The following is a 23861-nucleotide window of genomic DNA, read 5'->3' on the forward strand; positions in this document are numbered from 1 at the left end:
TCAGCTTCTTTCCTAATCTCAAATACACCGGGCTACATGGATCAATCACCACTCTCCCAACACTGCCTCAAATGTATGCCTGTAAGCTTCACTTTAGCACACACTACCTCCTTTACGTGGATGTCCTTCTCTGATTCACAAGTCCTTGTTCACCCTCCAACATCTGGCCCCTCCCATGAGGCAACATTCTGAGATGCAGGTGGAACTGGAAGCTAACATTCTTTTCTTTTTTTTTTTTTTTTTTTTGTCTCTTTTCAGTTTATTGCATGAAGGAGTTACACTACTAGTCCAAGTTAAAAGCGGACCCCAAATGATTACATTATACAAGCTGTGAGGTTTTTAAACTTGTGACAAGGGACAGAAGGGAAATTCTACTTATCGCAAGGAAATCCTCACTTAAGCTTCAGAGAGCCACAAGCACTTAAAACCCATGAAGCTTCAGCTGATCATCCTTAGCCAGTTCAATCTCTATCAGGAACTGACATATGTTCTTGTGCTGGTCACCGTGTAGCTGAATTACTTCTCCATATTCTGGATGGTCAATTACAGTACCATTGCAGGCAAATTTCTTCGTAAAGGCCTTCACTAGTTTCTTTTTATCATAATCATCAGCGATCCCTTGGACAATTGTAAGGGTCTTCCTGCCGTTTCTCTGTTGATTTCTTATATGGATATAATTCAGTGCCAGCAGGAAGCAGGTCATCACCCTTACTTGCATCAGCAAAGGGGTTGAAAGAGTGGAGGTTCTGGATAGCGGACATACAATATGATTCCTTTGATATGATTCCTTTTCTTCGGTGGAAACGGCCTGTGGAAGGGGGCTGCGGGAGAAAGGGGGTGGGGGGAAGGGAGGGGGACGGAGCGTCAGGAAGCAAGGGGGCTCGAGGGGAAGGCAGCTGAGTCCTAGGCGGCGGCTCAGTGACTGGGGCCCGGAAGCTAACATTCTTTTGTTCCCACAGTTCTCTAGGGTAGATGTGCTTCTTTGGTCCAAGGTGGTTCTGTCCTCTAGAAAGCGAGTTCTGAGTTCTGCAATGCAGCCAACTGAGCAGTACTGTTTCTGGAGAAAAGGTTGGGATCACAGCTCCATAGGTCACCCCTCAGATGGACGTGTCTCAGCAAGGCAAACTTTACTACTGCTGAGGGTAAGCTTGCACAAGCATCTACAATGGCCTTTGTCTTTCATTCCTAACATGAGTGGGAACTTGGCTGTTGCTCATTGACTGAGGTCTAAACTTAGAAACTATGTGTGATCTGCTGGTTGGAAAAGTAGCTTGAAAGACTGTTGGAAAGGGTGGTTGACACGTAATCATTCTTGGAAGTCATGGTAATGAGTCAAGGCATCAGACATATGGACATTTCAGAGGACAGATTAAATCTAGCTGAACACACATATATTGTTTAACTAGGATGGACAGGAGGGGAGACACTGAACTCCTTACACTGTGGTATAGGTAAGCCATCTATAAGAACCCTATTCAAAGGTGGGATGACTATCAAGGGGTGACCAAGACCATTGACCTCTACTGCCTCCACAGAATGTGGGACCACAGTATAGGGAGGCCCTGTGTTAGCCACACTGACACTACTATCATTCAGAGCAGACAATTTCCCCAAGGCAAAATTTTAAGAATTTAGGGCTAGAAGAAGCAGCTGAAGGTGACCACTGTTGAGTGACAGGATATTCACAGCTTCAAAGTTCTCTTCCACACATTTCTTGTGAAATACAAAAGGGAAAACAAAAGAGGAGAAGAAGGCTTCTTTTAAGAGAAGACTGACTAATACCAACTTTACAAAGGGATCAAAGAGAATGGCACCCATAGTGGGACAACCCATGTCCTGGGTTTCCCAAGGCTTTGTGTTCCCATGGAGATGTAGCACAGCTTCATACCTGTGTCATCCCTGACCCACAGGGACAGACAGACAGACAGACAGCCCAAATTCAGAGACATTCTACAGATTATGTAGTTTTGCTCTTTATAAATATCAAGGCTCTTTACAAATATCACTGTTAAAAAACAGTAAAATATACAAAGGGACTGTAATGAAGAAAGAAAAAACATAATTTCTTGTCATGTATGATCCTGGATCAGAAAAAGGCACATTTTAAAGGACATTACTGAGATTATTGATAAAATTGGAATATGGGTCAGCAAGATGGCTCATTGGATAAAGGACCTTGCCACGCAAGCTTGTCAGCCTCAGTTCAATCCCTGAAATAGACAAATAGGTGAAAGGAAAGAACTAACTCTAAAACACTGCTCTCTACCTCAAAATGTTCACTGTGATATGCATGCCCCCATACCACACCACATACACACACACACACACACACCACCATCACCACCACCACCACCAACAACAACAACAACAACAGCAGCAGCAGTAGCAGCAGCAACAACAACAATAAAAATAGTGTTTTAAAAATAATACAAATAGTATGAATAAGACATTAAATGTCAATAGCACACCAATGTTAGGTGCCTTGATTCAGTTTTTGTGATAAGGTTATGGGGAAAATACATTTTTAGGAAATACATGTTAAATTATGAAAACATAAATGGATGTTATACAGGAGGCTTACTCATACATTTCCAAAAAAGAAATGTTGGTTGTGTATGTATCTTTAAAAAAAGATGTAACATAGCAAATGAGATAAAATGCTAGAGTGAACAAATTTGGATAGACAGCATAAGATCTCCTTTATCTTTAAAAAAAATCTGTTTTCAATTCAAAAAAGAAATGAAAACAACAGGATCTAAAAAAGAATGCTTTACATGGGAGACATCTAAAGGAGTAATCTGAATTCCGCTTGAAGTAACTTAGACCAAGAATTCAGGCTGGTCTCTCAATAAGTAACTACCAGAAGAATGGCACCATTTTCTTAACTTTATTTCCCCCAGAAATAATAAAGGCCCACCCTTCTTACGTCTTTACTTCCATGTTTCAGATTCTTTCCCAGCACCAGTGTCCATCTTCTCCAGAAGTCAAAACTATAATTTGTCTTCCCATATAATTCCATAAGAATTTGACATATAAAGAAACAAGGAAAATAAAAGGCTAACTGTCCTGTAACTGGCAGTAGTCTGGTGTCAGAACTAGAAATATTAGTGATAACTTTTATAAAAGGCTCTACAGACAGGTTAATGGAATTGTGGGAAAACTGCAGCTGGTATGGGACCACTCTGAGGAGAGTCGTGGTAGTGCTATGTCAGCTAGGTATAGAAGTAGGAGTTTGCCAGTTAGATGGAAAGGGAACAATGACATTCTCAAAAGAGTTCAAAATTAGAAAATCTTCAGAACAATTTAAACCCAGCCTTGCTCTAAAACAACCTACACTCATCAGTAATGTGAGACATGAAAATAGCAAGAACAAGGAGACCATAGGAGCCAGACAACAAAGGTTTCATCTGAATATCACAGTGTTTTAGTTAAGGTTTTTCTGCTGTTAAACAGACACCATGACCAAGGCAACTCTTATGAGAACAACATTTAATTGGGGCTGGCTTATAGGTTCAGGGGTTTATTCCATTATCATCAAGGCAGAATCATGGAAGCATCCAGGCAGGTATGGTTCAGGGGGAGCTGAGAGCTCAACATCTTCATCTGTAGGCTGCTAGTGGAAGACTGGCTTCCAGGCAGCTAGGATGAGTATCTTAAGCCCACACCCACAGTGACACACCTACTCCAACAAAGCCACACCTAATGATGTCACTTCCTGGGCCAAGCATCTACAGACCATCACATAGAATTTAGGCAAAGCAGAGTCTACAGTGGAAGGCAGTCATGTGATCAGATGTGATTTGCTAAGGAAAATTCTTGTTGCCATAGGGAAAATGTACTGAGAGGAGATGAGTGGCAGGGAGAATAGTTAGGTGTGTGGTGCAGTGATCAGAGGATGGGACAGTGATCCAGAACTTGCACAGGGCTGGAAGGGGAGTTTTACTGCCTACTACATTATCTCAAGATACCAGGCCCAGAATGAAAGTTTGAATTTGTGGAACAGAAGTGCTAGTCAATGAAAGTCATCAGGAGTGATGGAGAGAAGGAAAAGTGAGTTTAAGAAGATCCCTAAGAACAAGAGGTTTCACAGTGCACCATGCAAAGGAGACATCATAGTACTTAGCAAATAACAGAATGGAAAGTAAAAATGGCTCTTCTCCTGGCAAAGATGCGTACACAAGCCCAGCTGAGCCACATGAACACCCTCACTAATGAGGATGGTAACAGGAGTATTACGTAGCTTCTTACTGGAGGGAGGATTGTTAAGACACCAAACTTCCCAGGCCCATAAACTAAGCAAAATGTACAAGTCTCAGGAAGTTTTCAAGACTTATAAGATTGTCGTGTCTGTGTGCATGTGAGTGTGTGTTTGTGTTTGTGTGTCTGTGTGACTGTGTGACTGTGTATTATATATAAATATCATTATGTATAAATGTCAACAATTTCTCAGGAGAGAATAGTCTCCAAAGTACCCTGCAGACTTTGCAGAGAACTCCAACTTCAGGAACCATCCTCCATGATGTGGTAGGCTTTCCTTTGAGTCACCCATGCTCCTTGCTCATACTCATACAACCAGCCCTACTAAATTCTTTAGTCACTACGCTGGTCTTGGGTGAAACTATTTCTTGGGCCTGTTGTCAAGGCTTTATTGGGGTAAATAGATGTCTGTTCAAGTTTCAGGAAAAGTCACACAGTGGGGTGTCACCTCTCCCTGCTTATCAGTTTAGTTGCCCGGTCTGAAACAATATTAGCCAGTCAGCCAGTGACTGCTGAGTGAGAGGGGAACTGCTAAGGGGTTGGTTCTCACCCCTAAGGACAGTAACAGGAAGAGCTCCCAGACCCCAGGAGGCTGACCCTGATCCTGGTAACCAAGAACAGCACTGACCTTCATTGCATAAGTACCACTACTGTGGCTGTTCAAGATTCCCCCCTCCAAGAGCCAGAGGGGCGGGATCATGACTACTAAAAGGCAGATTTGTGCTTAAGTCTTTTCAGCCTGCTGTCACAAAGACATAAGACTTGTTCCTGGCAGAATTGTCTCCGTTCTACAAGCTGGAAGCTCAAGACCAGGGAAGACATAGTGAACCAACAGCTTACTTTCTAGAGCAAAGGGCACACCTTGCTTTGTCTTCACATCCTCTGGGGGGGGGGCAAACAGCTCTCTGTCTGGGACCCACTTTTCAAACACTAGTCTGACCTCAAGACCTAATCAGTATCCAAAGACCCCACTTCTCCAAACTATCTCCTTGGAGGTCAATACTTTAATGTATAGATCTGGCTCAGATGGGCCATGCACCAAGACTAATCCAGGGCCTCCAGAAATTCTGGTTTGTTGGCCTCAGAAACTTCAGCCTATAACTACATTCCTTCGGAATTTCAGATATCTAAAGTTTTCTCATCCTATAAGTGCTTTCTCTCTCTAGTCAGGGAGACAGTTGTCATTCTTTATCCTTAACCACTATCTCACGGTAAAGAGAGACATGTTATGGAAAGCTGACCAAATGCAAGACAATAATAAAAGAATACCTAACATGTGTTTTTTGACATATTTGTGTACGTGAGACAATGAGACAGTACCCGTGGTATTGAAAAGAATCTTTAGTCACTTAAGTGTAGCCTGACCTGTCCAAGTTTACACATGTGACAAATACTGAGTCAGGGTTTGCTGATTGTTCAACCTGCCAGGGACAAAAGAAAGGTGCACAGAGTCCTTCAAAGTACAAGGGCTCTGGGCTCTGGACACCTCCTTCGGTTTTGAGTGTTCAGTTCTGTGATCTCAACTGAGTCGCTGAAGCAATTAGTGCCTCTGTTTCCCACATCTTAATAAAACATGGGTGATAGGAAGACAGACCCCAGCTAGAAACTGTCGTAGGGGTAGAGGGAGTTAAGTACACTCACAAACACCTGTGCTGTGTGCCTGGATGCACAACTGGACCTCTCAAACATGTCATACCCATGTGCTAGCCCGAGTCTTATCACCACACACACTCTCTCTCGGTGGGCCTGGGAATAGCCTAACATTCTGCAAGTCTGTCAAGCTGCTGATGCTGGTGCTGTGGGCTCACAGACCATTTGCTGAGTCATTAAGATGCAGAGCTTCTGGGGGTGGAAAAAACAAAACCAATATTCCTGTCTACCACTCAACCTCATACAGAAGATGTCTCCACTATTTAAAATGATGTTGCTTTTATCGCTGTAGAATATGCTAACTGAGCAGAAGTAAAGTAAAAAGGATATATCTATAATAGAATTCTACAGTGTTTAAATATAGCCAGACAAGGAGGAATGATGGGGCCTATCAGATAGAAAATGGGGCATGGAGAAAAGACACACTTGTTAGAAAGTATTAATAGAGGATAGGTCTGGGGATGGAATTAAAGCTCTTGATTTTTTTACTCTTTATAAGAATTTCAGTTTATCCATATTTTTTACCATCATCATGCAGTCCTTTTATAACATTAAAAAATATATTTCCAACAATACATGGATTCCCCCATTTCCTTAAAAAAGAAAAAAACAAAAGAAAGAAATATGCCTGTGTGTCACTCATCTATAATCAAGGTTGCAGCTCCTATGGGACAGGATCCTTGTCCCCCACTGAGCTCCTGAGAAGGAGGGGGAAGGTCAGCAGCTGAGGAAAGCCTCAGTCTAGGCTGCTGCCACCTCCCTTAAAAGATGGTCCCAGCCTCCGCAGACTTTTGCCACTGACCGTACAGCTTCTGGGGCACCAGTGACAGGATGGGAGGTGACCCTGAGCCCTGGAATAAGGCCAAACACTGTCATTGAACTGACTGTGTGGCTGGAGGCTGGAGCAGTGCCTGTCGACTCTCTGACTGACAGCCCCTAGATTAGCATTCTTGCTGAGTCCTCTGGCTTCTCCCCAGGGCTCCTTCCCTCCACACCAGGCTGTCTCCCTCTCTCTCCTCTAAATAGTTTATTTAAGCCCTGAAGATGTTGTCCTTAATAAGTCCTTCCTTCTTTTCCCACAGGGACATACTCACCCTGATGAATCTAATTTTTAAATGGCAAATAGGTAGAAAAGGGGACAGGCCCATGGTGGACCTTGTAACACACAGCACTGGTCATTTCCTAATGTGAATTTGGGAAGAACTCCCTGACCTTACCCACAACAGGGTCCTGTTAGCAGAGATCTAAAGGGGAAGAGTGTTTATCCAAGAGCAGGCAGGCTCTCTGTTTAACCCAGGACCACAGCCCCAGGTACATACACTGTCTTTTCTTGAGAACCTGACACTAGAAAGATGGGCAAGGCCTGTGTTAACATGGTAAGTATTACTGAGGAGGTAAAGTTAGCACAGAGGGTCGGAGTCTCGGATTCTAGAGAAATTTAGGTATTTACCAATGAACTGAATTTTTACCTTGATTTTTTCCCCTTAGGCTTGCTACACAAAAAGAGTGAGCAACATGCTAGAGTTTACTCAAATTCACCCCCATAGACCTCCAGCCTCTTATAGTGTGGGGCAGAGAAAGTAGTGACCCATTGGGGAAGAATGGTAGGATAGCTGACCAGGTACATGATCAGATGACCTGGCCTCACAGGATACTGAAGGAAAAACCCCTGCGTCAATACTTTCTTAAACACCCAGACATATAACCATCCCCAACAGAGTTTAAAACACACAGCATAACTGCCATGGCTGAAGCTTTTCTCACAGAGTAGGCAATCAGACCACAATGGATGACTTTCGACCCCCAAACAGAAAAGCTATGGAATAGCAAAACCAAGCTCTAAATAAAGAGTTATCCACATACCTTAATAACATTAGAGAGAATGGACATCCTGAGGCAAGGCTGGTGGCAACAGGCTAAGGCTGGAGACATAGCCTATAGAGGTCACCACTTTTTATATATAAAAAATCTTAAGTCTAGCCAGTAGGATCAAAGCCTCCTCCTGGCTACCTGCAGAAGACAGTCTCCTCCTTGCCGCCTTTGGATCAAGATGTAGAACTTTCAGCTCCTCTAGCACCATGTCTGCCTGCGTGTTGCCACACTATTCACCATGATGATAATGGACTGAACTTCTGAAACTGTAAGCCAACCCCAATTAAATGTTTTCCTTTCTAAGAGTTGCCTTGATCATGGTGTCTGTTCATAGCAATAAAACTCTAAGACAGTCACCATGGGTGTCATAATGCAAGGCCTTTTCTGACATATCTCACACACACACAGACCCAGACACACACACACACACACACACACACACACACACACACACACACACACACACACCATGCTTCTGTATTGCTGGCCAAGGAATGGCCGAAAAAAATCTCCCATTTTCCCCTACCTCTTTCCAGATTTGTCCTCATAGTGGCCCACAGAATCTAGATCCCTCATTTTCTGGGCTAGGTCTAGTGGTACCTTTCACCTTGGCTCTATGACTATTATCCAGATGGCCCTACTTTTGAAGGAAACATTCTTGATGCTAAGAGTCAAAGGAACCCTCAGAGGATATTTGCCTGTTGTTCTGCCTCTGGGAAATGTAGGCTGCCCCTGAACAATCCAAGGCAGATGGGAACCTGTCCTATTTTTAAAGAACCATCTACAAGATGTGCCACCATCTGCTTAGGTAGTAAACTGTATGTAAAGATCTGACCAGGCCAGATAGGAGAGTGCTGTACCGCCACTGGATTTGTCAATGGGGGGAAAATGAATCTCTCTAATTGGAACCGTACTGTCTAGTCTATAAAACACTCACTACAGAGATTTTTCCAGTTCTCAAGAAGCTTATCTCTTAAAAAAGCAGTTGTAGTTTTAGTTGAAGCGCTGGAGATGAAGCTGAGTTACAGCCCAGCCCTTTGGTGTCTCACTATACAGCTCAGGCTGCCATCAGATTTACTCTGATACCCAGGCTGACCAGGAACTTATGATCCTCTTGCCTTGGCCTCTATAATGGGCCACCACATCGGGCAGGCAGGAGATTTTAAAATCTCCAAGATTTTCAGTGAGTGTGTCTGGGACATAAGCTGCACGGTTGTGAGATAATTCACAGATGATTCTGAAACCCATCTACTAACAAATCCTGGACAACCTCAATTCATTGCTGTTCATGGCCCTGAAAAATTGGCCAAGGCCCTTATCTCTAGACCTCGTGGGTGGATAGGAAAACTAAGACTCACAACACCAAAGTAGCTTGTCCAGTACAACACATTTAGCTAAGAGAACCTCTGGGTACTCAATCCCAGTCTTCCGATCTGCTGGTCAGTGTCTCCACCACAGTTCCATTTACACTAGAAGCAGGATGGGAAGGCCCATAGAAAATTCCCAGCAAAAAAAAAAAAAAAAAAAAAGAGCCATGAGCCAGGAAGACCTTAATTAATGAATTTAACAGGTTCGTAGCATGAAATATCACATCCAAGTTTCAGTCACTGGAACAACCAAGGTGATTGCAGACAGGATGCCACTCTCTCTAGTCAGAAGCAGAACAAATTAAAGACCAGCCCAGCCAAGAGTGACAGTGAATGCTGAACCTCTTTAAAGCCATTCCCACACTTTTCTGATGGCAAAAAGAGCCTGAGGCTGTACTTCAAGTCAATTTTTGTAAAATTAGAAAGCAGAAAAAGAAACACCACAAATAACATCCGAACAATGCCTAGATAGCATCTCCAGGTGAGGGGACTGAGAAACCGTAGCTTCAACAGGTCCATGGGAGAGCCTCACTGTAATGGCTACTGTTTTCACTACTGTGACAAAGGATCTGGCAAAAGCCACTTACAGAAGGGAACACTTACCCTCTCTCATAATTTAAGAGGCACAGTCCATCATGATGGGGAGAGGCATGGTGGCAAGAAGTAACTGTTCACACTGGGTTCACAGTCAGGAAGCAGAGGGTGAGAAGGAAGTGGAGCTGGACAACACAACTTCAAGCCCCACCCCCAGTGAGCTACTTTCTCCATCTCCTGAAGATCGCCCAATCTTCCAACAGGGCCACCAGCTGGGGACCAAATGTTCAAACATTCAGTGAGTCCATGGAGGATTTCACATTCAAACCTCAATAGCCACCGTTGTAGAAGTATAAGGGACAATGTTCTGGGACAGTAATGTTCAACAAGGCATGAGACACATACATGTACAATGAGTCTTGGCTCAGCGCTTTGTCCTTCTGAGTTGTCTCCAGTTAGCTAGAACATCTTTCTAGAGCAGAAACCATTGGCCTTTCCTGATGGTGGTGGTGGTGGGCAGACTGTGCATCTGAGGCTGTGCAGTAGCACCTTAGCCCCTGTACCTAGAGGCTGACAGTATTGTACATTTAGTAGTAGCAACTAAGAATACTCCCAGACAGGCTTCTTACACTAGAGGGTGGGGCTGCCTTGGTGGAGAACCAGGAAAGCGTTGGTCTGCTGGAAGGTGAGAGGCCTTCTTGTCATCTGCTACTGGCAAAGACCCCACAGAAAGTTTGCCAAAGCTTCCACTCCTCCATACGTGACAAAAGGACAGTTTCAATCCTGTACCTACATCATGAAGACAGATCTGATTCCAAAGTTGAGGATGCAGATCCAGGCATCCAAAGGCAAAGAGACTCAGCCAAGAATTGAAGGCAGGAACTGAAGCAGAGGCTGTGGGGAAATGCTTCTTACAGGCTTATTCCCCCTGAATTTCTCAGCTACCTTACTTATAAGTCCGTGACCATCTGTATAGGGAGGGAACCACCCACAGTGGGCTGGGTTCTCTCACATCAATCAGCATTAAAAAATAATAATAGAAATAAAAAATAAAAAAAACAGTGCCCTATAGACATGCACTCAGGCCATCTGACAACTTCTCATTTGGGGGTTCCTGTTCTTAGTCAAGTCACCATGTGGAGTGGACTCACAGAAGTCACCATGCCTTCCCCACCATGATGGATTGTGTCTCTTAAATTGAGCCCAGGTAAACTTTTCCTTCTGTAAGTGGCTTTTGCCAGATACTTTGTCACAGTGGTGCAAATAGTAGCCATTGCAGTGAGGTTCTCCCATGGATCTGTTGAAGCTACAGTTTCTCATTTGGAAGTCCCTTTCAACAAAACGTCATAAAAAATCGCTTCCTTGATGCTTTCCAAAGCAGATAGCCACCTGAGCAATCACTGTAGATTCTACCCAGGGCATTAGCCACTGCCACTACTCTGTGACTCTGTGTCCTCTCTATTGGTCCCTAATTCCTTCCATTCTTCCCTGAGAGGACAGAGAGGGGCTGATAAAAGGGATTCCCACAGGCCCCCACAAGGAAGCTATTTCAAAGAGACTATCCTCTGGAAGCACTGTGCTGACTCACCCACTCTCCCCTAACCTCCCCCCTCTTCAAGTGCTGAGCTAACACACTCAGTGACCCTCCAACAACAGTGTCTAGGAGGTGTGGGGGTTAAGGTATCAAAGTCCTGCAAAGTAACAAGGCCTTACACACTGTTCGTGGTGGGGGGAAAAGGGGTGTGACTGTGATATCCCAGTGTTAAAAATTAACCAGCCTTTTAGCAGAGCCTGCCTACAAGTGCAACTTTCCTAAACAGGGCACCTGGGAGCAGAGGGTTTATGAATAGATTATAGAGCACACGACTGTGTAGAATGCAGGTGATCCAAGTAACACAAACACACAAGAACAAAGCCCATCCTTAGGCCAGCTTAACTTAAACAGAACGCATAGTAGGCCAGACACAGTCATGACTGTTCACTCACGTATCTCTCACACTAACTCCAAGAAATCAGTATTAGCATGTAATTAAGTGTGGAAACGGAGGCTTTGAGAGTTAAACAGCTTACCTAGGGTTCATAGCTCTTGAGGAGGAAAGCTGGGAATCAAATCCAAGGATGGTGGGCACCTGGAGTTTGGTGTGGATTGCGCCCACGACAGATTCAGTCCCTCCCCACACCCCAAAAGCCCAGAACACTGAACAAAAGAAGCACTCTGTTGAAGTAGGGAACACACGAGCTTTGAATTCAAGTTGTCTGCAATAGGAAGCCTGGCTCCTCCAGCCATGTGGTTGCAAGTCATTTAGCTTCCTTAAGCCCTAGTTTTTTCAACAGTAAAAATGTTTTATGCAATTATGCAATTATTTTAAGGAAAACATGAGCTGGGATCCAACACGAAGCATCCATATTGTTCTGGGCATTTGGCAGTTCTTCAGTGAACATGTTCTTGACTCCTATCCTTGTTCCTAGTTATAGACCTTGCCTTTGGACCCAACTTCATCCCTCCTGTACTACATCCAACCTCCAGATCCAGCACAGTGCAGCACATCTTGCAACAGGGCCCAGCCTGGTGACTTCACCTTACCTTCTTTGCTGCACCCTCCCCAATCTGCAGATCTGTCCCAGGTCCCACATCCACTGCCCCAACTTAGTCTGGTTATCCCTTCCCACACTGTCCCCAGCCTCCCAGCTTGGACCATGATGCACATCCTACAGGACAATCCAGCCTACGATGTTCACCTGATTTAACCCCTTCTATGCCATATCCAATTTTCAGGCCAACCAAGCAACACATCTGTGTTATCCCACAGTCTTCTGTGTTTACAGTAGACCAGAAGTAACAACTAAGTATGCATGCTCAGATTTGGTCACAAAAATACATGGAATACGGAAGATCAGACCCACAAATCTATCAGTCCTATAGAAATGCTCTCCAATGAGGATTACATAGATGAACCCCAGGACACAGGATTTAAAAGAATAATCACAAATGTCATCGAAGAATTTAGGAGTTTAAAAAAGCCACAGTGAATCTACTCAATTAACTTGCGAGTGAACTTAATGAGAATTAATTCCTGAGTGATGCCCAGGAAAACACAAACATAAGGCTGAATAAAATAATAATGATAATCCAATAAAAAGAGAAATGTTGAAGAGAGCTCACACTGAAATGAAGATGGAGTTGAAAACCTCAGCAACCCAACTAGAAAATTCAAGAGAAAGTCTTAAAAGAAGGATGGATCAAGTATATGATGGAATGTCAGGAATTCGACTATACAAACAAAGAATATGAAAACATATAAACATAGGAGAGGAACATACAGAAACTATAGGATACCACGAAAAGACCAAACCTTTTAATTTTAGTAATAATGAGGGAGACAAATCCCAGGTCAACAGCATAAAACAGATCTTCAACAAGATTGTAGAAGAAAACTTTCCCAAACTAAGAAAAGACATGGCCATACAGATACAAGAAGCACACCGAACCCCAACTAGCCAAGATAAGAAAAGGAAATATTGCACAGTATATCCCAGTCAAAAGACTAAATATTCCAAACAAAGAAAAACTATTGAAAGCTTAAAGAGAAAAACAAACAAGGAAAAAAAAAAAAAACAAGTCACCTATGAAGGAAAGCCACCAAAATTCTCAAGGGAAGCTATGAAAGTCAAAAGATCTGGAGCAATGACCTCCACCTTCTAAGAGACCTCAGATGACAACATAGACTACGGTATCCTGTGCTATGACTGTACATTACTGCTGCCTACTCTGCTAGACAGCAAAATAATCTGTCATAATTGAAGGGAAATAATTTTATTTCCATAGTGCAAACAGACAATAGAATTCATACCCAGAAGACAAATCCTAGACTGAATGTCAGAGGCAATGCTTCGGACTGAAGCAAAAAATAAACACAGCCAAGAACTTTAGGGGAAAAGTAAATGAAGCTATGCTTCCTGAAACACAAAAGTACAACTAAAAATAATGAGAAAAAAATGAATAGCTCTGATCAACATACATATTTCAATAATAACTTTAAATATTAATGGCCTCAAATCTACAATCAAAAGACACAGGCTAGTTGTTGAATGGATTAAGAAATAAAACCTATCTTTCTTTTGTCTACAAGAAAGACATTTTAGCTTTGGCATCCCCTTAGGGTAAAAAGACTGACAAAAGTAATCAGTCAGTAAAAGTCAAATGGAACCAGCAAAGAAGCGCGTATTGCTATCCTAACATACAACGAATAGACTTCAAACTAAAACTAATCAGAAAAAGATAAAGAAGGACAATTTATCCTAATCAAGGAAATAGTTAACATTATCTACTCTAATAAGACATCATCATCCTAAACATATATGCACTAGACTCCAGTGTACTCAGTTTCTAAAAGTCATATTACTGGAATTAAAGACACGGATTGACATTAACCTATTAATAGAAAGTGATCTCAATACCTTCTATCTCCAATAGACAGATCATCTAGACAAAAATTAAATAGAGAAAATCCATATTAAATGGCATCATACATCAAATGGACTTAAAATATCTATAGAATATTCCACGCAAACACTATGTATATATATATATATATTTGCTTTCTACTCAGCAGACCACATTCTGGGACATATTTTTTATAATTCAGAAATATTGAAATAACTCTGTATCTTCAGACCATAATACGATAAAACAAATCTTTAGCAAACAAATCTCTAGTAAGTACATAAACTCGTGGAGATTAAACAATTCATTACTGAATGACAGATGGGTCAAGGAAGAAATCACAAAAGAAATGTTAAAATTCCTGTAACTAAATGAAAACATGACCAAACCTCTGGCTTACACTAAAAGCAATCCTTTGCGGAAAAATTACAGCTCTAAGTGCCTACCTTAAAAGATCAAAAAAGACAAAAACAAAACAAACCCAAACCCAGTAGATAACAAGAAGTAGCAAAAAGTAAAAATCAAAGTAATTTATAGGAACCAAGAAAACAATACAAGGAGTCAATGAATCTAAGAGTTGTTTCTTTGCGGAGATAAACAAGATTGACAAACCCTTAGTCCAACTCAACAAAAGACAGAATGAGCTAACCCAAACTAACAGAATCAGAAATAAGCAGGCGGGGTTGGGGATTTAGCTCAGTGGTAGAGCGCTTGCCTAGGAAGCTCAAGGCCCTGGGTTCGGTCCCCAGCTCCGAAAAAAAAAAATGAGCAAAGAAATAAGCAGGCAAACACAACAACAGACACCAAAGAAATTCAGGATATTATAAGAGAAAACTTTAAAAACCCGGTCTTCATTAAAAACCATTAATTAAAAAAAATCTAAGAGAAATGAATTAGTTACAGATTCATTCAAAGCACCAAAGTTGAGCCAAAAAGAGATCCAACAACTAAAACAGACCCATGACAAATGAGGAGTTTGAAACAGTAATAAGAAGCTTTAGGACTATAAAAAACCCAATCCCAGATGGACTCACAGCAGAACTCTACCAGACTTTCAGAGAAGATCTACAGCTAATACTTCTCGAATTAGTCAAAAAATAGATACGATACAGAAGGAGCACTTCCCAAACCCTTCTGTAAAGCCAGTATTAATCTGATACCAAAGCCAGAAAAAGACACAACAACAACAAAGAAAATCAGAAGTCAATATCCCTGATGAACATTTAAAGTTTTTAACAATATACTTGGAAATAGAATATAACCATGTATCAAAAAATTTATCCACCGTGATCAAGTTGGCTTCATCCCAGACATGCAGAAATGATTTAACGTACCTAAGTTATTCAATGTAACAAGTTACAGAGTAGACTTAAAGACAAAAATTGCTATTGCCCTCTGCCTCCCAGGGGTTGAAGGTAAGTTCCTATTGCTGAAGATGCTGAGCACTTCAGACACGGGACTTGGAGGATCGGAGTTAGATCTGACTCGAAAGCCTCATCTCTGAGGACCATAGCATGGGTGTTGTGCAAGTCTCCTGTGGAGTGTCCCATAGACACACTAAGCTGTGAAGCCTATGAACCAGAACAATGACCAGCATGGCAAGGTATGTGCAAAAGTGCAATGCTGACACCCATATCTTGGCAGTGACCAACACCTATCTAACTGGACTTAAGGACCTCTCAATAGGAAAGAGATCGTGAAACCTAGCCAAATACCTGAGGCTAGTGAGGTCATGGAGGACAGTGAGGAACCTAGTATTGCCATTATTGACCAGCGTGAGTTCTAACTGCATTCTAAATACACACACACACACACACACACACACACACACACACACACACACACACACACATCAGCCTAGTTCTCACACTCTATCAAAACGGCTTCTCCTTGCCACAGGCTGAGCCCATTACAGAAAGCTACAACTAGTCCAAGTGCAGAGGACAGCGGATCCTGGAATCTCAGGAGCTACACCTACAACACAACTCCTACGCCTAAGGCTCAGCGATCATTGCAGAAGAGAGTGGAAAGATTATAAAAAAAAAATAACTGGAAGACCAGAAAGTTTGCTGTGAGATGCTGTCTCGTAGAAATGATAGACAAGCTGCATCCACAATACTTCAACAATATGGCTGCCTAAAGAAATCGTGAACAAGAACAATACCTAAAATAGATATTCTAACACAGGGGCAAGGAGGTGGCACAATCCCCAACCTTAGACAAATAATTACAGACCAGTGAGGAATGCTGAGAGTAGGAGAAAAAGCCTTCCTCGGGGGGAAAAAGGCCCAGCCCTTTTTGGTTATCCAATACCAAGTAGCTCTAAAATCAATACTAAATGGACAATGTAGGTTATATTTATATTCGTGTGTGTGTGTGTGTGTGTGTGTGTGTGTGTGTGTGTGTGTGTGTGTGTGTGTGTGTGTAACAATAACGAAGATAAAGAGTCCATGACCTTGGGAGAGAGCATGTGAGGGAGTGACATGGGAGGGATTGAAGAAAGAAGAGTGAAAAGAGAAATAATAATAATTATATTTTAATTTTTAAAAGAAGACCTTGTCACTGATTGCTGTACAAAAGAAGCCCCTTTCTCCCATCAGAGGGCACCTCCTCAGCTGTTTCCCAGAAGACAGTCTGGCATCAAAGTCTGCTCAAACTCAGGCTGATGGATACACAAACCAAGGAGCTTATGATCTCTGCATTAAACTTGGCCCCATCACCTTCTTGCAACCCAGATTTGAGTAGCTGCTATACGGCAAAATGTTCCAAGCTCCGAGTACCCCAGTGAACAACACATAGATCACATCTCCCAGAGAACATACTTCATAGACTTGACCACCCCTAACATACCTCTGGGGTTCTGTCCCAAGGTCTATTTTGGTCCTGTTGTATGAGTTGAAGGTACTTGATTGACAAACATAAAACCTAATGTCTACCCTGAAGGCCATCCGTTCAGGGGTTTAGGGGTTGTGGTGTAATATGTAATATATTACCTCACTGATGAAGCCCTCATCAGTCATGGAAGTGAATGTCTTTGTGCAGGAATGCATATCATGTCCTGTCTCCCCCAAGTCCATTCCTTCACATCTGTATTTAATACTTCTCTGAGGCCGGCCACGTGGCCCCTACAGCATCAGGTGCTTGCCCCACCATGTCTGCCTTTTAAGGAGTTGGTGGAAATGAGGCAATGGGGTAGAAACCAGAGCTTTCTGGGTATGGGACTGTCACTCTTGTACTGTGAGAGTCAGGGAGAGGTGACACCCTAGGAAGCAGGCACTGAGTCTACAATCCAGCCTCCTTTAGAAAATGTAGCACCTTACTCTGCTGACTCCTGATGTCGTGGATACAGAGAGGTGTCATTCTTTGCCTTGGGGAGAGAGAGGAATTGAATCAAGAGGTACCACGTGGATCATCTTAACACTGCCTCCTATATTTAAAAAAAAAAGAAAAAAGAAAGAAAGAAAAGCATCCCACCAAAGAGGCAGCCGGCAAATTAATTGTTTTCCTGATTAGCAAAAATACAATTAAGCCCCAAATGCTGCCGCTTGGGGGAAGGTTATTTGCATTTTTTTTCTGGGGACTGTTCTGGCCACTGAGCAATGACAGCTTCATTCTGATCCCTACATGACGGGCCAAGAGAGAGAAATAATACCGCAAACTCATTATGGCCACACTATCTAATTCTTCCCCAGGGAAACCAAACCAAGTCTCAGTCAGACGAAGGGGCATAAAGGCAAGCAGGAATAGTGTCGCTGAATAGCAATGACAGCAGTGAGGGAGTGGGCAGTGAGCAACAAACACACATTCCCAGGGTGTGGGTGAGGTGACAGAGGCCAGTGGGATGGCTGCTGACTTGTGGACAATAGAGGTCAAATGTCAAATGACCTCAATCTGCTCTGTGCAGAAACAACATACCCTGTCAGTGAATATTCTCTGACTTAGGAAAGAATTAAAGAGGGCAGAATAAAGGGAAGGAAAGAGGAATGAAAGGAAGCAGGGTGCAATGGAGTGAGAGCTGATCAGAGGAGTGGACGGAGAGAAAGAGGAAGGCCATGACTGAGGCATCTTCATGAAAATGCATGCCGGGAAACATCACAAATGCATACCCAGTTCTGAACATCACAATAATAATAACAATAATGCCTCCCACTTATTGTCTGCTCTCTGTCATGCCTCCCCCAGCAAGGCCACGCCACGCCTCCTCCAACAAGGCCACGCCTTCTCCAACAAGGCCACGCCTCCTAATCTTCAAATATGTAAGCCTATAAGAGCCATTCTCATTCAGAACACCAAGCCTTTTATAATGGACTGTATCCTAAAATTTTAACCCAGAATAAACCAATTCTTTCTGAAGTTGCTCATTGTCAGACATTTTACTACAACAATGAGAAAAAGAACTAACAGAGCATGTATAGTGCCTTGCCCATGCCTCTCTGCTGAGATGCTACCTCCCATTGGTACTTGTTGGTACTTCTCCGTTATCAGACTGCATTCCATACCTATATTCAAGTAACTCTCATTTTATTTAACAGTGGCCCCAAATCACAAAAGTGGTGATACAGAGGAGGCACCAAAGCACACGACATAGAAGAGTCACTCAGCTCTGCTACTTCGTGGCAATGCTCCAAGTAATACAGGAAAAACATAACATGTAAGAGGCTTGGTATTATCTTAAACTTCAGGCATCGACTGAGGGTAACTCCTCTATGGGTAAGAGCTACTATTATAAGTGCAAAAATAAATATATATCAAGAACAATTTTCCTTCCTCCAAGAGGGAGGAGTGGAGACGAAGTACATGTAACAGGAAGCTGATTCCTCTGTTGTCTGTCTTACCTCCTCCGGGGACAACCACAATTCATGGAGCTCTAAGACAGGCCATGTATTGCTGTAAGCGAAGTGGGTGCTTCTAGGCATTGATAAGTTGGGATCCAGGGGAACACTGGACTGTGCAAATAGCTTGTCCATTGTAGAAGGTAACGGCCGTTGTCTCACCCACCTCTGCCCAGCACTGACATTAGGAATATGTTAATAGAAGGTTCTGGAAATACTCTAAAAACCGTGAAAAATGGATAGGCTCTTGAAGGCAGGCTTGAAGGAAGACATCATCCGTGGAGGAAAACAGAATGTCTTTTCCACCTTTACTCTGAGGGACCTGTGGGAGAAATCCCATCCCAAAGTCCCTTTATGCCCTATAGGGGGCATCAATTCACACATGGCTGCTGTCTTCACCCAACCTCCACCAACCATTTGTCACATCATCGTCTAGGAGCCCATGATCTCCGAGGAGTGAATATTGCCCTGTGCTCCAGATAGACGCTGCAGATCGTGTCACTGTGAGCTCTATCAACTCCCCGAATAAACGTTTAAGATAGCATGCATGCAACAGCATAGATAGTGTCTCCTGTCCTTGCCCTGGACAGACAGATGTCAAGGAGAAAGCACACAACAGCATATACAGGCATGTCACCTCCCACAGCTCAGGCCACTGAAGCCACATTCCCTTAGTCACATTCTGCCTTCTTTACTGCCTGTGTCTTGGAGGAACACAACACAAAGGGAGCCAACGTGAGCTACATCTGAGAACTTGGACTCAGAAAGACCCAGGTCAAGAAGATGAGTCTGAAGAGAACCATCCCGGCTGGGAGGGAAAATCACAGGAGACAAGAGAATGGTATCTCTGACATCATTCAAATAGACATCCATAAACAAACCCAGCCTGGCTTCCATTCATGCCTCAGGGGCCAGGGCAGCAGTTGCCTGCTGGGCCCTCCTCTCTCAGGAGCAGCTCTGCTCTGGTAGATTCTAGACACTTCTTGGAGAGAGAGGTTGCCCTGTGTGGATCCTCCATGATCTCTCTTACTTTACTCTGTGGCTTCGTGTGAACCACTTTCCCATGCTTGCCCACTCTCATAAGCATGTTGGTCGACTCTCTCCCCTCTCTCCCTCCCTCCTTCATTCCCTCCCTCCCTCCTCATTAGGGAGGCTTTTTCCTGTTCTCACTTCGTATCCAGAAATGAAAGACAAAAATAAGTTCCCCTACATACAGCGCCAAGGTGAGGGGACAGGTGTGCAGAGGGGCAGGTTGATCCCACAGATAATAGGATATTGTGCCTGGGGGGCTTCCTGTACTCTACAGAACCCCTTCCTGCCCATGATCTCTTTTAATTCATGCGTTTAATTAGCAGATGCTCACTGGGGACATAGGAAGGGCCAGGTGCTGATGCAGCAATGGGGACACCTGGAGGGCAGGTGAAGTCCCCATTCTCACAGAGTGGGAGCCAGGCAGCAGCAAAGGAATGTGATCCTTTTAGACAATGACAAGTGGACTGAGGAGGGTGCCAACAAGGGTAAATGGATGTCACATGGCTTTGTCTGTGTCATGGCAGGAAGTCAGTGCACACACAGACAGGGTGGTCAAGACCTCTCTAAGGAGGTGATGTCTGTGGTAAAGCCCACAAAGATGAGCCCTCTCTGATGCTGAGGACCATAGGTGGAAGGCTATGAACATAAAGGTTCTGGGGAAGAAATGAACCTGAACTTGACAATTTTGCAAGATAGTTACAGGCTGCTCTGGGAGAGAGTGGAGGAGATGGCAGAGGGGTTGGCAGGGTCTAGGAAGCAGATCTCAGATGTGACGCTCTAGCATGTCTTCTCTGTAGATGAGAAATGTGACACCCAGGGAGGTGAAGTCACCAGTCCCATGGTATATGAACGTGACAGTGGCTTTCTTCCTTGTACATTGGTCACACTGGCTCTCACGATACCTCTATACCAGGCCTCTCCGTGCAACACAGCCATTGGAAAGATCCATAAAGACCAATCTTCTCATGCCTAACCATAAGGCCAATCTTTCTTCAGCCTTCAAGGACTCACATTCATACATTCACTCAACAAACACATGCTGTAGGCATACTATGTGCTAGGACCCGTTCTAGAAGTGGGAGATACGTCCATAAACAAAATGAATAAAAATGTCTTTCCTTATAAAGGTGACATCTGAGTGAGGAGAGTTAGAAACCAAATAAGCATCTATGGGAAAGCACTGTGGAGAAGACAAGATGGCAAGGGGAAGAAGGCAGTGCTGGTGACAGGGCTCACATTTCACTCAGAAGGTAAGGCCAATGACAGCTGGCTGCACGAAGGTCTGGAGAGAGAGAGGCGGGAGCCATAGAGCTATCTAGGGGAAGAGCATTCCGGGCAGAAGAACTAGCGAATGCCCTGAGCAGAGAATGTTGAATTTGAGGAAGAGGTCATGAGGATGCAGATGTTGAAGTTAGGTCTGCCTCTTCTTCCCAGCCCCGTGCTCTCAGAAATAAACCCCAGACTCAAAATACATTTACAGAAACCTTGGCCATATAGCTAGGCTCTTCTCTGACTAGACCACAACTTAAAATAACTCACACGGCTGGTGACCTGGGCTCGAGTACCATCTTCCCAGGCAAACTTTCCCTGCCTGCAACTATCCCAACTTTCTGCCTCCTAGATGCCAACCTCCTATTTCAGTCTAAGCGATAACACCAGTGGCTTATGATTGACAGGTGCCATAACCATATAGACACCAGATATTTTCTTTATACCCAGATCCTGCTAGGCCCTACCAGTCTAGCTCCAACCCTATGAATAGAGCCACCATTGCCCCCAAACATTCCCCACCAAGCTCCTGGACCACTACCCAATGTCTTCATCCACCCAGAGGCTCAGCCCCAGCACAGCCCCTTTTGGGATATTCAGTGAGGATGCCAGCCTCCCAGCCGGGGCTACATTTCAATAGCAATAAAGCACCTTACCCTCCTTGCTTCGTCTCAGCTCTTCAGATATTTTATGCATTACAGAGCAGCCAGATCTTAATGAAAGCTGGTTACATAAATTTGGGCAAAACAGCAACAAAAGCACTTCTTATAGCAGGAGACATCAGCTCTTTTGTTTTGTTGCTCTCGGCGTGAAAGTGAGTTACTGCGGGCAGGCACTTCAGGAGGAAACATCATTCTGTAGCTTTTTTACCTTACCGTGGGGTACTGACTGAAAGGATCATTTACCATTAAAAAATAAAAGTCCCTTTCCAATATCCTTTTTCGAACTTAAAAAAAGAAAAAGCATCATTCACCAACTGACAGATACCTGCAACCTTACCAACAATTTTAGAAGGCCTGGGTGCTGCAGAGATTATCTGCGATAATTCTAGACTTCAGTACTACCTAGAATCTTTCATAAGCATAGCAGCGAGTGAAATTCTATATAGTGAAGCACAGAGAGATGCGCTGGCATGTGGTGGGGACTGGGGTGAGTATGACCTATGACCCGACGTTGGACTGACCTGGGCTCTGGTCTTGGCTGTGTGGCTGATTTCCTATTTGGGCCGCATACCTCTAAGGCAGCTTAACCCTCTCACCTTCATCCTAGGTCTTCAGAGATTTGGAACAACAAAGAGCATGTAGGTTTTAATAAAGGATGTGAACCTGCAGCAAGCACCTGAAACCAAGCCTCAGTTTCCTAGTCTGCAAAATGGGAATGATGTCTGGCACCGAGTGTGGAGATATTCTATAGCCATTTTGAATTAATTAGGGCCAAAACCACCCTGAAAAGTCATCACTATTAGGTCTTAGTGCAATCATCTATTAAGTTAATCAGCCAGAGTTGGGCACGTTGACTATAAAGAAATCCAGCTGATCATGGTACTGCGTGGCTAAAACCCTGCATGGGTAGAGGCAAGAGGCTCAAGAGTTCAACGCCATCCTTAGCTACATAGCAAGTCCGAAGCCAGCCGAGGACAGTGAAATCTTGTGTCAAAGGAAGTGAGGGAGACGAGATGGAAGAGGGGGAGGGAGGGAAAGAGGAAGGAAAGGCACCAAAGGAAGGAAAAGGGAGGAAGGAGAGGAGAAATCCAGAGACATTGTCATCAAATAAAACGTGATCGTAGGTATTATGAAACTGGCCTTTGGGCTTTGGCATGTAGGTCTCTTAGAACTCCTAAGCCTTAATCATTGGGTTTATTTGGGGCCTGCCCAGTGGCTCCTCTCTCTGGTGGGTTAGACTGCAGAATCCCTAAGGTGCCTCCCAGCCCTTATCCACATCGCTAAACAGGACCTGGCTACATGCAGCAAAAATTTACCCCCCAAAAGATCTCCATCTGCTTCCACAGAACAGCAGAAAACTCCACTTGTAATCAAGTGATCCCCTTACCCTTGGTGGGTCAGCTTTGCTCTTCTGCAGGGCAACTTTTGTACTTCTCCCCTCCCAGATGTACACACACACACACACACACACACACACACACAAACACACACACACACTGATGAACACATTCATGCTCATCTGAAAGCACTCTCACAGCACACATACATGAGTGCACACAGGCCTACTACACCTCTGCTTCAGAGGCGTTGGTTGTACCCAGCAAGGTGACTGGGATCCCCTGTGAGAACTGCAGCTGCTGCCATCGCTGCATCTAGGGGAAGATGCTGGCAAGTCTCCCACAAATTGTCTGCAGATGGAGTGCAGCCCAATGCCTCACTGGAAGAAGAGATGGGCAACAGATATGTGTCCTTGATGGCCCTAGCCCTGCTTACACCGATTTTCTTACTGAATTTTCTCTGATCCTAACACTTGAACCAAATGCAGGCAGATCCCCAGGCTCTACAGAAATGAAGAGAGGAAGTATATAGCTCAGAGTCCCTGATGGACAGAAGAAACTCCATTCTACCCCAGATGGCAGAATCCATATACTGTGCCTAGTGA

General features: G+C 43.8%; 1 pseudogene; it reads right to left on the minus strand.

The window, feature by feature from the left end:
- Nucleotides 1-288: 288 nt before the first annotated feature.
- On the minus strand, nt 289-761 carry LOC116902904 (annotated as a pseudogene).
- Nucleotides 762-23861: the final 23100 nt, after the last annotated feature.

The sequence above is a fragment of the Rattus rattus genome, chromosome 6, assembly GCF_011064425.1.
Source record: "Rattus rattus isolate New Zealand chromosome 6, Rrattus_CSIRO_v1, whole genome shotgun sequence".
Taxonomy (NCBI): domain Eukaryota; kingdom Metazoa; phylum Chordata; class Mammalia; order Rodentia; family Muridae; genus Rattus; species Rattus rattus.